Below are 13,542 nucleotides of genomic sequence, written 5' to 3'. Positions count from 1 at the left end.
ATCACATGTGCATCAAAAGATACAGTGAAGTGCACTCCCCAGAGCCAATTTCCAGTTCCAACAGCCCTGGAAGTTGGCAGCCCTTGACAATTGTGTCACGGGTCTGGAAGCATTCAGGACCATTAGAGCTGGGGTTGGAGTTGGCAAGATCCACCGTCTGGGGGCACCAAATCAAATCAAAGTCTGAGAAGGAGGCAGCAGAGACTGCAATGTGGGGCATCCAGGGCTGTTGGAATTGGAACTTCAGTTACCCAAGATCCACCAACTTGACTGTCCAGGTAGGCCGATTGTCTCTGCTTGCTTTTGCCCCACTGAACTCATGTCCTCATGCCTCAACTTCATTCTTCCTCTCTTGGTTCAGCCCCTTCCCACGTGCATCCACAACTTTCTCAAGCTCTTGATCTTCTCACTAACTTTCGGTTACCTGGTCCTGACTACCTCAATTTCACCATCGATGTCCAGACCCTGTACAATCCTATCCCCCATCAAGAAGACTTTAAAGCTCTCTGCATCTTTCTCAATAAAAGAACCAACCAGTTCTCCTCTACTCCTACCCTTTTTGTATGGAAGAACTGGTCCTCACCCTCAAAAATGTTTGACACCTCCCGCTTTCTCCAGACGAGAGGTAGCCTTGGGCACACACGTGGGCCCCAGTTATGCCTGTCTTTTCTTTGGCTACGTAGAACTGTCCATGTTCCAAGCCTTCCCCGTTAATGCTTCACGCACCCATGCTAACCTCATCAATTTCACCAGCTTTGCCTTCAACTTCCACTCTGACTTTAAATTCACTTGGTCCTTTTCTGACACCTCTGTCTGCTTTCTCAATCTCTCTGTCTACATCTCTGGAGACAGACTGCTAACTGACACCTTATATAAACCTGACGAAGTGTCTCGGCCCGAAACGTCGACAGTGCTTCTTCCTATAGATGCTGCCTGGCCTGCTGTGTTCCACCAGCATTTTGTGTGTGTTGCTTGAATTTCCAGCATCTGCAGACTTCCTCATGTTTGCTCCTTATATAAACCTACTGATTCTCATGGTTATTTTGACGATGCCTCTTTCCACCCTGTCTCCTGTAAAAATGTCATTCCCTTTTCTCGTTTCCTTTTCTCCGTTGCATCTGTTTCCAGGATGACACTTGCCATTCTATGACATTAGAGGTGTTCTCCTCCTTCAAAGAAAAGATTTCCTTTCCTTCAACATTGCTGCTGCCCTCACTCACATCTTCTCCATTGCCCAAAAATTCATGCTCGCAATATCTTTCCACCTCCTTAACAACGATGGAGCTCCTCTTGTCTATATCTATCACCTCATGAGCCTCTGTATCCAACACATCATTCTCTGAAACTTTCGTCATCTCCAAAGGGATCCTATCTTCAAACTTATCTTTACCTCTCCCCCCCACCCCCACTTTCCACAGGGATTGCACCCTCAATATCTCGCTTGGCCATTCATCCCTCCCCACTAATCTTCCTCCTGGCACTTATCCCTGCAGGCGGCCAAAATACTGCACTTGCCCATTCACCTGCTCCATCGCCTTCATTCAGGGCCCCAAACAGTCCTTTGGGACTGAAGTCTGATGTCCTTCCAGGTGAGGTAACACTTCACCTGTGGAACCTTTGGGGTCATCTACTGTGTCCTATGCCCCTGATGTGACATCCCCTACATTGGTGAGGCCCATTATAATTTAGGGGACTGTTTCGTCAAGCACCTACGCTCCATCTGCCAAAAGCAGAAATTCCTGGTGGCCAAATATTTTAATTCCAATTCCCATTCTCATTTTGACAAGATGAGGCCACTCTCAGGGTGGAGGAGCAACACCTTATATAGCCTCTGACCTGACAGCATGAATATCAATTTCTCCTTCCAGTAAAAAATATTCCCTTCCACTCCACTCTTCTTCTGTTCCCCACTCTGGCTAATTACATCTTCTTATCTGTCTATCACCTCTCCCTGGGTCCCCTCCTCCTTCCCTTTCTCCTATGGTTCACTCTCCTCTCCTATCAGATTCCTTCCTCTCCAGCCCTTTTCCTTTCCTACCCACTTGGCTTCACCAATCACCTTCCGGCTAACCTTTCTTTCCAGTCCTGAAGAAGAGTTTCAGCCCTAAAATGTGAACTTTTTATTCATTTCCATGGATACTCCTGAACTGCTGAATTCCTCCAGCATTTTGTATGTGTTGTGTTGGATTTCCAGCATCTGCAGATTTTCTTGTGTTCTTTATTTATCACTGCATTATTGTTTTTTTTTATTTGCAAGTTTGACTTTTGCACATTGGTTGTTTGTCAGTCTTGGTGCAGTTCTTCACTGATTCTACTGTATTTCTTTGTTCTTCTGTGAATGTCTACAAGAAAATGAATTCTCAGGGTAACATGTGGTGATATACATATTTTGATAATAAATTTAGAAACACAGAAACATAGAAAACCTACAGCACAATACAGGCCCTTCGGCCCACAAAGTTCTGCCGAACATGTCCCTACCTTAGAAATTACTAGGCTTACTAGGCCCTCTATTTTTCTAAACTCCAGATACCTACCCAAAAGTCTCTTAGAAGACCCTATCGTATCCGCCTCCACCACCATTGCCAGCAGCCCATTTCACACAATCACCACTCTCTGCGTAAAAAAACTGACCCCTGACATCTCCTCTGTACCTACTCCCGAGCACCTTAAACCTGTGTCCTCTTGTGGCAGCCATTTCAGCCCTGGGAAAAAGCCTCTGACTATCCACACAATCCATACTTCCTATTGACTTCAAATTTACTTTGAACTTTGACTTTAAAGAAGTAATGGAAGACTGACAAAATGTGCTGATCTCCCTCTGTATCATCCTCCTGGAGATCCAGAGTGATGTGTTTTGAAAGTGTGTATTGGACACAATGCCATTGCAGTATCTAAAACCAAGAGATTGTGGCATAATCCTGATTTGAATGGCCACTCTGGCTGCTTTAAATTCATTGGCCTAGCTAAGCAACGTGCTGTTATGGAGGCAGGAGGTAAAAGACTGCCTCTGTTACGAACATAATGCTTAATTTGTGTATGTGAGCATACCCTGTTCCGCTTCCTGTGGTCACAACTTGTCGTCATGCTTTTCTGTCAACATTTAACATCCGTCTGGCCCAAGTAAATATTTTGAAAGGAACCACAGATGTAAACTACTGCCTGCTGCATTGTTGCAAACTGTTTGCTAGCTGCAGCTCCATCGCATCTTGTGGTATCAACAGTTAACAACTCACTTCAGCAGTTACTTTTTATGACCCATCCAGTAAAATCCTTGGTATCTCTGTTGATCTTGAAATTAATTAATACTGTAATACCCAGCCCTGTAAAACATTTTGTTGGTAGTAGCTGCTGGCATACACATACACAAAGCACACAGTCTCCCTCTCTTTCTCCCCTCCCACTCTCCTACTCTCTCACTCTCACACACACACTCTCTTGCACACATTCCCTCTCACACTCTCTTTCTTGCACACTCGTGCACACACTTAGCTCTCACACACACACACACACACTCTCATTTCTGCTCTCTCACACTCATTCACACATACCCACATGCACGGACTTTAGAAATATATAAAAAAACTGAAAATAGTGGCAATAAAACTCTGTGCTGGCTATAAATGTCAAGTATAAAGAATTAATTTTCTCATTCTCTGTGCTTTAAAAATAGCTTTGGAAGTGCTTGTGTAGATGATTGAGCAACTTATCCAATTTGTCAATATGTTACGCTGGTCAGTGGAAGAAAAAACAGAAGGAACAAATGCTCAGATGGGGATAAAATGGAAAATCACATACGTACACAATTACATTAAAAAGAATGGAGATGTTTTTGAGGAAGAGAGAGCAGCCTGACTTGTTTTGTAAATGTTATTACAAGTTTTAACATGTACCTTATAGAAATAAATTCATCTCGTAAGTTCTGTTTTTTGTTAACAACTGAAAATACTCAATTTTGCCAAATGCTGGTTAAAAACAGCATAGGGTGATCCAAAAGGAACTGAGAAGAGCAAGGATTTCACTGCTGAAAGAAGGAAGCTGAGTGGTTGTTAGGCAATCTTGCTCTCCAGACTGAACACAACTTAAATTTCTAACAGCGTTAGTCCGAATGATAAATTAATTTTATTTATTACACTTGCATTGAAACACACTGTGAAATGCTCCAATTGTGCCAAATCAAATCAGTTCGGATTGTGCTGGGTTGACTGCAAGTGGCGCCATGCTTCTGGCGCCAACATAGCATGCCCACGAATCGCTTCCTGTAACCCGTACATCTTTGGACTGCTGGAGGAAACCAGGGCATGCACACAGTCATGAGGAGAATGTACCAGCTCCTTGCAGACAGTGGCGGGAATTGCACTTTTGATCGCTGATATTGTAGCGATCAGCTAACCACCAAGCTACCGCAACACAAACAAAATGCTGGAGGAAATCTGCAGGCCAAGCAGCATCGACGGAAAGGAGTAAACAGTCGAAGTTTAGGGTCAAGACCCTTCATCAGGACTGGGATAAAAAGAGATGAAAGTCAGAGTGTGAAAGTGGGGGGAGGGGGAGGAGAGAACAAGTACAACGTCGTAGGTGATAGATGAAACCAGGAGATAAAGGACCGGAGAACGGGAATTTGATAGGTGACGACAGAAGCCGTGCGAGAAAGGGAAGGGGGAAGCATCAGATGGAGGTGATAGGCAGGTAAGAAGATAAGGTGAGAGAGGGAAAGGGGAATGAGGATGGTGAAGGAAAAGGTGGGGGTAATTACCGGAAGTTCAAGAAATCGATTTTCACGACATCAGGTTGGAGGCAAACCAGATGGAATATAAGATGCTGCTCCTCAAACCTGAGTGTAACCTCATCGCGACAGAAGAAGAAGCCATGGACTGACATATCTAAGCTACCATGCTGGGTGGAGAGGGAGACACAGGGACGAAAAAGATGTTTGAGAGAGTGGTATTGACAACAGAATCGGGGGTTTCTCACCTGTATATGGTAGTCCTGCACTAGATCTTAAATTAGGCAGAGGAAGAACAAATTTGATGCTTATATTGGGAAAAAAAGAGGTCAGCGAGTGTAACAATGTGAATACACATTGAGAGCGATCTTAATTGCCAGCCTGTTGAATGTTTGGGTCACCCATGAGTAACTTTCTTTCCTTGCTATTTCTGAAACCTGCCTCAATATTTTCTAACCCCAAAAAAATGAGACACTGTACTCCTGCCAAATTAAATATTATTCCCTACAGATCCACACCCACTGGGAGCTGGATTCAGGCCATCCAAGCACCAGCTGTGTGAGAGAGAGGGGACTTTCATTCAAGCCTCCTGGGTCCCAAGAGTGACGGGGTAACATCATTCAATGCCTACACGACAACTTTAAATGACTGCAGTCATTCCAAGCTAAATGCAACTCATTCCCGTTGCAAATATTTATTAAAACTAGTGTCCTAAAACAAAGTTTTATGTAGATGTAAAAACCCCAACTTATTTTATTTCTTTTGGCACTGTTAGCATGGCTTGTGAGATGATTGTAAGTGCTGTCAAGGCTGCAGTATTGAACGGGATAATAGAACAATCATAAAAACATTCAACCCTACATGTCAAGAATAATCTACTGTTGGATGTTTTTGGTTAAGTTTTAGATGGGAGATAGGAAAAATGCTCTTGAGTTTCTGGATTTCATCAGCCATCAGCATGAGGGCAATTGAGGTAGAAAGTTGCAGAGTTATTGATTAAAAGAGAATTGAAGATATAAAGTGCTCTTGAGTTGTGCTTTGCGACACTTACACATATTTTCCTTCTTTGTTGAAATTAAATCCCACATTGCTTTGGAATTTAACTCACCCATTTCCAGGAAAGTCTGGAATGAAGTGGACTATTGCATTAAGCTGCAGAGACCTGTAGAATTGGTCTGCTCCATCATGAGCACTAGCCTCCATAGTATCCAGGAAATCTTCAAGGAGCGGTGCCTCAAAAAGGTAGCATCCATCATTAAGAATCCTCCCACTTCCCAGGACGTGCCCTCTTCTCATTGCTATCACCAGGAAGGAGGTACAGAAGCCTGAAGTCACACACTCACTGATTCAGGAGCAGCTTCTTCCCCTCTACCGGCCAATTTCTGAATGGACATTGAACCCATGAACAATACTTCACTACTTTTTCATTTCTATTTTTGCACCATTTATTTAACTGTTTGGCAGCTGTTTGATAATCATTGCGATTCACATTTTTAAAATTATTATGTACTGCATTGTACTGCTACCGTGAAGTTAACAAATTTCATGGAATATGCCCGTGATATTAAACCTGATTCTGATGCTGAAAACTGGGTGCATCAATTTACTGAGATTAAAAGATCTTCAAATTGCCAGGTTTGAAAAGTTTCAAAATGATTAATTCAAAAAGAATTAATTTAGTGACTTGTGTACACTACTGAATATGTTAAATGAATCAACTTTTTTTTGTTTTAATCATGTAAATTGATTTTATATCACCTGACTCGCAGATGTGGAACCAAACACCCATATTAAATTGTTTATTCTTTGTGATTATTTAAACAAAAGCTCCATGAAATCAGCACTCTTAAATGTGTCAGGGAATATTTTATGATGGGAAATAGAAACAATTACATTGCAATACACTCTCTAATTTTACTGGATTGTGGAAGATTTTATGTGTGTGATTATACGTAGAGTTTTAATAAATATTTGAAGACTAACCTAGCAGCCACATTTAACTTCACAATGGAATATCATTTCGAAGGGAGATACTTGAAAAAAAAATCTCACTATAGACTCTTCACTCTCCACTATAAAAGAAATAAATCATGCCTCACGCCTGAATATTTGACTGTGTAGGGATCTTGAATTAATTTAGAAATACAGCAGTTATTTTTACAATGTAAATTGCTCTTTGCCAGCACTGTACATTGAAGAGGTGATGCCTCCTTGACACGCACACTCTAAGCCACAAAATCCTCATAGCTTTCAACCGCTCCTACGGAATTTGTGGGGACCCACTGGACGTTGGAGACTAGTGGATAGAATATGGTATGGAGCTTGTCTCCATACCATATTGCTGGTCAGACTCCACAGACAGCTGGGATGTCCCAGCATTCTGCAGGGGATTTGCCTCTCTGGAATACAAAAAGGGGCACCATTCATTACGACTGGCTGATTTGGAAACTACCCAGTTTTTTAACATTTAGCTTTAACAGAATAAGAATCAGGTTTAATATCACCGGAATATGTCATGAAATTTGTTTGTCTTTGTGGCAGCAGTGCAACGCAATACAGAAAAAGAAACATGAATTACTGTTGTTATGATCCCAGCCCCCTCCTTTGTGAGAATCGCAAGAGCACCCGTCGAAAGGGGGGGAGGTCAGTAGACCCAGTTGGAGAGAGAGAGAAAAAAACGTGCCAAATTGCAGGTCCCACCAGGGATACAGAATAAAGACAACAGCGACTATTGTCTCATGGAGACCACGTGAAAAGCCCTCGGGCAAGGTGGGCTGGTTGAGAGAGAGATTGCATCATCCCAACCTGATTGACACCTGCGACCCCGTGAGGAAGTATAAAGGAGAGTCTCAGGGGGACAGCCCCCTCAGACGCACCAAGAAGACACGAGAGTGTTTCCGCAGCAGCGGGAAGCCATTCTGAAGGAAGCCACGTGCGTTAGATTCCGGGATTGGAATCTGTGGCTGGAATCACAGGAAACCGCTTTTAACTAACATCGGGGAGAGGAAACCAATGTTCCCCCGATTTCACGGAAGATTCATCGAGACTCGGCAAGTTCTTTCTCTTCTCCCCCAATCTCTCTCTCTCGGTCGCCCCACGGAAAACCCAGCGAATTTCAAAGGGCTGAGGCCTGCAGACTTTGAGTGACTTTTATATTTCCAACGGACAATCTATTAACCCCTAGACACCAGCAGAGCTCACTTCTTAATGATGATTATTACTATACCCGCACTTTAGATTGAGTGTTGACGATGTGCACTATCTGAATGTTTGTATTAACCCTACTTTTGTGTCCCTTTATCAATAAAAACGTTTGAAAATAGTGACATCAGACTTCAACGGACCTCTCTATCTTTGCTGGTAAGTTCTCCAGTTACGGGATTCGTAACACTGTGTGTATATATATATATATATTATATATATATAATAGTTAAATAAATAGTGCAAAATAGCAATAAAAATAGTGAAGTAGTGTTCATTGGTTCAATGTTCACTCAGAAATCAGACAGTAGAGGAGGAGAAGCAGTTCCTGAATCACTGAGTGTGTGCCTCCAGGCTTCTGTACCTCCTTCCTCATGGTAATGATGAGAAGAGGGCGTGTCCTGGGTGATGGGGGTCCTTAATAATGGATATCACATTTTTGAGGCATTGATCCTTGAAGATGCCTTGATACTACAGAGACTAGTGCCTATGATGGAGCTGACTAAGCTTTATTCTAGTCTAATAAGACCGTAAGGCATAAGTGCAGAATTAGGCCCTTCAGCACATCAAATCTGCTCCAGCATTGGATCATGGTTGTATATTTTCCCACTGAACACTGTTTTCCTGCCTTCTCCCTGATCTTGATGTCCTTATTAATCAAGAACCCGTTAGCATTAAAAAAACACAGCTTTGTGCAAACACCTTAAGCACATATATACAGAATACCCACAGCTGGGGCGCTTAACATTTTTGCAGAGTAATCTGTTTTTCAACGTGGAGCGGAGAGCAGATTTGTAAATCTGGTGGGAGCAGAAGATGTTAGGAATGGCCATGGTGGTGCGCCACAGGAGGGATGAGGGACAGGTGGCAGAGGAGTGCCAGAGTGGGGAGGGTGGCATGGGTACAAACACACCGGCCCTGAGACACCAGGTAAGGTCACTTGATTCCAATAAATTGGTGTGTTGATCATTACAGAATGTCTCTCAGGTGCTTCCTACTTTCTATCTCCATTCCCCTTTTCCCAGCCATGATTTCCTTCTCCCTGTCCCTTTCCCACTCTCAGTCCACAATAAAGACCCGTATCAAGTTTATCATCATGCACATACTGTATGTCATGAAATTTGTTTTTTTATTGTGGCAGCAGTACAGTGCAATGCAGAGTACTGTGTGCAGTGACATGACAATGAATTCCACAGGTTCACCACACTCTGGTAAAGAAATCCCTCTTCACCTCTGTTATAAATAGATGCCCTTGTACTATTAGGTTGTGCCATCTGGTCCTAACTTTATTTTTTCATTTATCGTTACGTAATTGTCTTGAATTTTATTTTCTCCAAAAGCCTACGAACGGCATTCAGATACTGAGATCCAGCAAACTCTTTGCCCGGTGAGATGTTAACAAACATTTTGGGGGTGTGAATGGTCATCAAGATCAGGAGCCAGGGTCCGATCCTTTATTGTGGGTGTTCACCACCAGACACAGCATTCCCTCCACTTCCCTTAAAACACTTCTCCTAGGTCCATTCTTTTATCTCCAATATCCACTTCCCTTTGCAAAGCTCTGTTCCAAACAACCACGGGAGATGCATCATCTGCTCTTGCACTTCATCTGTTACTGACATCCAGAGACCAGCTGAAGCAGGAATTTATTGATACTTAATCTAATCTGATGTATCACATTATGATATACCCATGCAGAATGTGTGACCATGCTCCATGTGGATTATAGAACATAGAACAGGACAACAGTATAGGCCATTCAGCCTGCAATGTTATGCTGACCTTTTAACCTATTCCAAGATCAACGGAGCCTTTTCCTCCCACACTGCCCTCCAGTTTTGCTTCAATCACTTCATTCGAGTTCCTTAAATGCCCCTTATGTACCTGCATCTACCAATTCTACAACCTCAGAATTTAATATTGGATTTAATAATTTCAGCTAATTATTTCTTTCTCTTTACCCTAACCCAAGGGATTCTGCAGATGCTGGAATTCCAAAGCAACAAACACAAAATGCTAGAGGAACTCAGCAAGAACAACCAGTTGTCTTTTCGGGTTGAGGCCTCTCCATACATATTCCCTGACCTGCTGAGTTCCTCCAACATTTTGTGTTTCTTTTCTGTAGAATCTCTTGTGTTGTCCTGATGAGGGGTCTTGGCTCAAAACATTGACTGTCTATTCCTCTCCATAGATGCTGCCTGACCTGCTAATTTCCCTCAGATTTTATGCTTGTTGCCCTTTACACTGTTGTAAAGTGTTATAAAGCTGTATCTCTTTGTTTCATTTTAATCTATTCTAAATCTAACCTCATCACTCAATTTCCTCTTACCCTCTCCACTCTCACCTCTCATTGCAACTTGCCCTGATGAAGGGCCACTGCCCAGAACAAAGTTCAAAGTACATTTATTATCAAAGTATGTATGCATTATACTACCTTGAGATTTGTCTCCTTATAGTCAGCCGTAAGACAAAGAAACCCAAAGGAATCCATTTAAAAAAGACCAACAAACACCCAATGAGCAGGGAGCAAAAAAACTAAACCATGCAAACAATATGGTTCATCCAAGATGGCGGCATGACGCAGCTTGCAGCGGCCACTCCGGAACTGATTATCTGTTATTTGTGAAGTGGGGTGCCGTGCACAATCATAATCGATTGAAAACGGATGCAGAAGCACGGAGAAACATCGGGAAATTCCAGGAAGACCTTCTTCGTTGCTGCTGTGAGGTCCGGGACTCTGCTGGGAAGAACAGGCCCCCAGTCCTCGGGGTCGCATTGCAGATGGCCATTGGCGGGGCCATCTTAATACGCTTGGCAGAGGATGGTGCTCGGAGAAGCTGTGCCGGCTTGGAGGTTCAACGGACTCAGGTCGCTTTCGGTGTGTGTTGCATCTGTGAGGCTGGTTTCGACGGAGCTTCCATTGTGTGCTGCGTCTGCGAGGCTGAGTCGGGCGGCGCCTTTGGAGCTATTTTCCGGGGAACGCGCTAGACGGTAGCGCGATATTAATACATAGCAGCATCTCCGGACTCTGGATTGGGGATTGCCAAACGTTACATGGATTTTCTGGTGTAGTCTGTTCTGTCATATGCTTTTGTGATATAATTCTGGGGAAATGTTGTCTCATTTTTTAACTGCATTGCACTTGTGGTTTCTAAATGACAATAATCTGAATCTGAATCTGAATAAATGCAAGCAAATGGTGTTTGAGCTGAAGTCCACAAAGCCAATCCAGTCCACAGATTCTTAGTTCAGTGCAAAGTGGAGCAGCAAGCTGCACTGGCCCGTTACCCGACACTATTAATATTAACATCATTAAACATTAACTGTTTATTCCCCTCCATCCTGACCTGCTGACTTCTTCATTTTATGTGGGTTGCTCTAGATTTCTAGTATCAACAGAATCTCTTGTATGTTTGATTTCTCCAGTTCTGTCAAGAGTTCTTGATAGGAAGCATCGAGGAGAATTTATTTCTCCCCCATCCTGTCGTCTCACCTCCAGATGCTTTCTCTTTCTGCCTCAGACAGTGGTTTGTTGCCAAGTATTTTTACTTGCAAAGTTGGCATTGACATTATCTTTTTAACTCAGCAGAACATACTCGTAGTTCTCAATGTTAGATAGTGTGTGAAGGGAGGAAAAGAGACAAGATTTCTTTTCATATTACATAATTACACATGCTGATCCATGCTCTAAGCTCACTTGTCTTTCCTACAATACTTCTTGCATAGAAATAGATGCACCATGGAAAATTATCCTTACCATGCTCAATCTTTTGATTCCTGTATTTGTATTTATGCATAACAACATTTTTTCCCACAACCACTGCCCTATCTGTCCAGGCCCTCTGGTTTCCATCTCCCCACAGCTTTAATTTAAACTTCCCAGAGCAACATTAGCAAACCTTTCTGCAAGTATATATGTCCCACTCCAGTACAAGCACAAACTGTCCCATCTTTATTGGATCCAGCTTTCCTGAAAGAGAGCCCAATGATACAAAAACATGAAGTCCTCTCACCTGCACCTTCATTGGCAATGACATGGACCACAACCTCTGGCTGATCATCCTCTCCTTTAAGAATGTTATGGACTTGATTTGAGATGTCCCTAACCCTGGTACTAGGGGGCAGCACACCATCATGAATCTCATTCCCATCCACAGAACCTCCTGTCTATTTCTCTGACCAATGGATCCCCAGTCACTAATGCTATCCTTGAGTCACAGAACCAGACTCAGAGTCAGAGAATTGACTGCTGTGACTTTCCTCGACTAGATCATTCCACCCAACAATATCTAAAGCAGTATACTTGTTATTAAGGGAATTGTTTCTTGTTAATGACATTCTTCAGAATTGAAGGACATTTAGAAATGTGCAGTTTGAAGCATAATGTGGTTGTAGAAAATCGTAAAGGTATTTAGGAAGGAAAAGAAGAAGAGTTTACATTTTAAAAACCTCTTCACATAATATCAGGGCTTATCAATCCTCCCCTCCCCAAAGCCTGCTAAGCACTTTGAATGAAGAAGCACATCAAAAGTACAAAATGTTGAACTGTTTGACTAGTTCTAAGTCAAGGATGAATAAAGGTCCTTGATCGAGTGGTGGGCAAGTAATTAAATGTCTTGATGTTGTAAAGCAAAAGGGAACAATAATGGGGTAAACAATTGGTATTTTCCCCTCCCCTTCCCTCTTCATTAATTCTTCACTCTGGTCTCCTACCTCTTCTTCTCACCCTCTGCCTATAACCCCTCCCTGGTGCCTCTCCTCCTTCCCTTTCTCCCATGGTGCACTCTCCTCTCCTATCAGATTCCTTCTTCTCCAACCCTTTACCTTTTCCATCTATCACCTCCCAGTTTCTTAATTCATCCCCCTCCTCCCCACCCACCTTGCTGCTTCACCTATCATCTTCCAGCTTGTACTCCTTCCACTCCCACCCCCCCCCCCCCCATCTTCTTATTCTGGCATCTTTCCTCTCCCTTTCCAGTCCTGATAAAGGTTCTCGGCTCGACCGTTTATCCCTCTCCATAGATGCTGCCTGATCTGCTGAGTCCCTCTAACATTTTGTGTGTGTGTTGCTCTGGATTTCCAACATCTGCAAAATCTCTTGTGTTTATGGTATAGTTGAAATTTTAGATCTGGGAGAGAGAAGGAACTGCCTGAGTGAAGGCTTTTAAGATTCAGGAAGGGGAAAGATGGGTGTTACCCTTGGGTGATTCTTGTGTCTTGATAGGGGATCCTTACCCATGGAAGAGCTCCCACTGTTTCTCCTCTCCGAATTCATGTTAACACTATATCTTGTCTCACTTTAACTTCCAGCCCCTTAAAGCCAGATTAAACTGCACGGATTTAGAGAAGGAAGGCAAGAACTTAGACCCGGTGTCTGCGTTCTAAAAATGGAAAGTACCCGCAACTTGCTGCAGATTTGTCACTGAGAGGAAGACATTTTATTGGAGCAGGTTCAACCTTTACCAAGAAAGAATGATTTCTGCTTATAAAGTGTCTTCAGCGGCCCTAGGTTGTATTAAAATGCTTAATCACCACTGACCTGCCATTTGAAATGTGCTCATTGTTCATTGTTCTAAAGTAGGAAACAGCAAAGTACAATTAATATCCAAAAACCT

The 13,542-nt window shown here is 42.9% G+C and overlaps 1 long non-coding RNA gene across 3 annotated transcripts in view; it reads left to right on the top strand.

Annotated features, from left to right (window-relative positions):
• LOC132407035 (uncharacterized) overlaps positions 1 to 13,542 on the top strand; it is a 54,610-nt gene that overhangs the window by 15,611 nt on the left and 25,457 nt on the right. The window contains exon 3 of one of the 3 annotated variants that reach the window (XR_009516356.1): positions 10,384 to 11,256. The exons of 1 other annotated variant lie outside the window; for it this stretch is intronic. This is a non-coding gene — a long non-coding RNA (uncharacterized LOC132407035). Of the gene's footprint in view, positions 1 to 5,236; positions 8,109 to 10,383; positions 11,257 to 13,542 lie in introns of those variants that run through there. One more of the 3 variants, XR_009516358.1, reaches the window with a different exon arrangement.

Source organism: Hypanus sabinus, chromosome 17, assembly GCF_030144855.1.
Source record: "Hypanus sabinus isolate sHypSab1 chromosome 17, sHypSab1.hap1, whole genome shotgun sequence".
NCBI lineage: Eukaryota > Metazoa > Chordata > Chondrichthyes > Myliobatiformes > Dasyatidae > Hypanus > Hypanus sabinus.
This window is presented reverse-complemented; position numbering and strand designations above follow the sequence as displayed.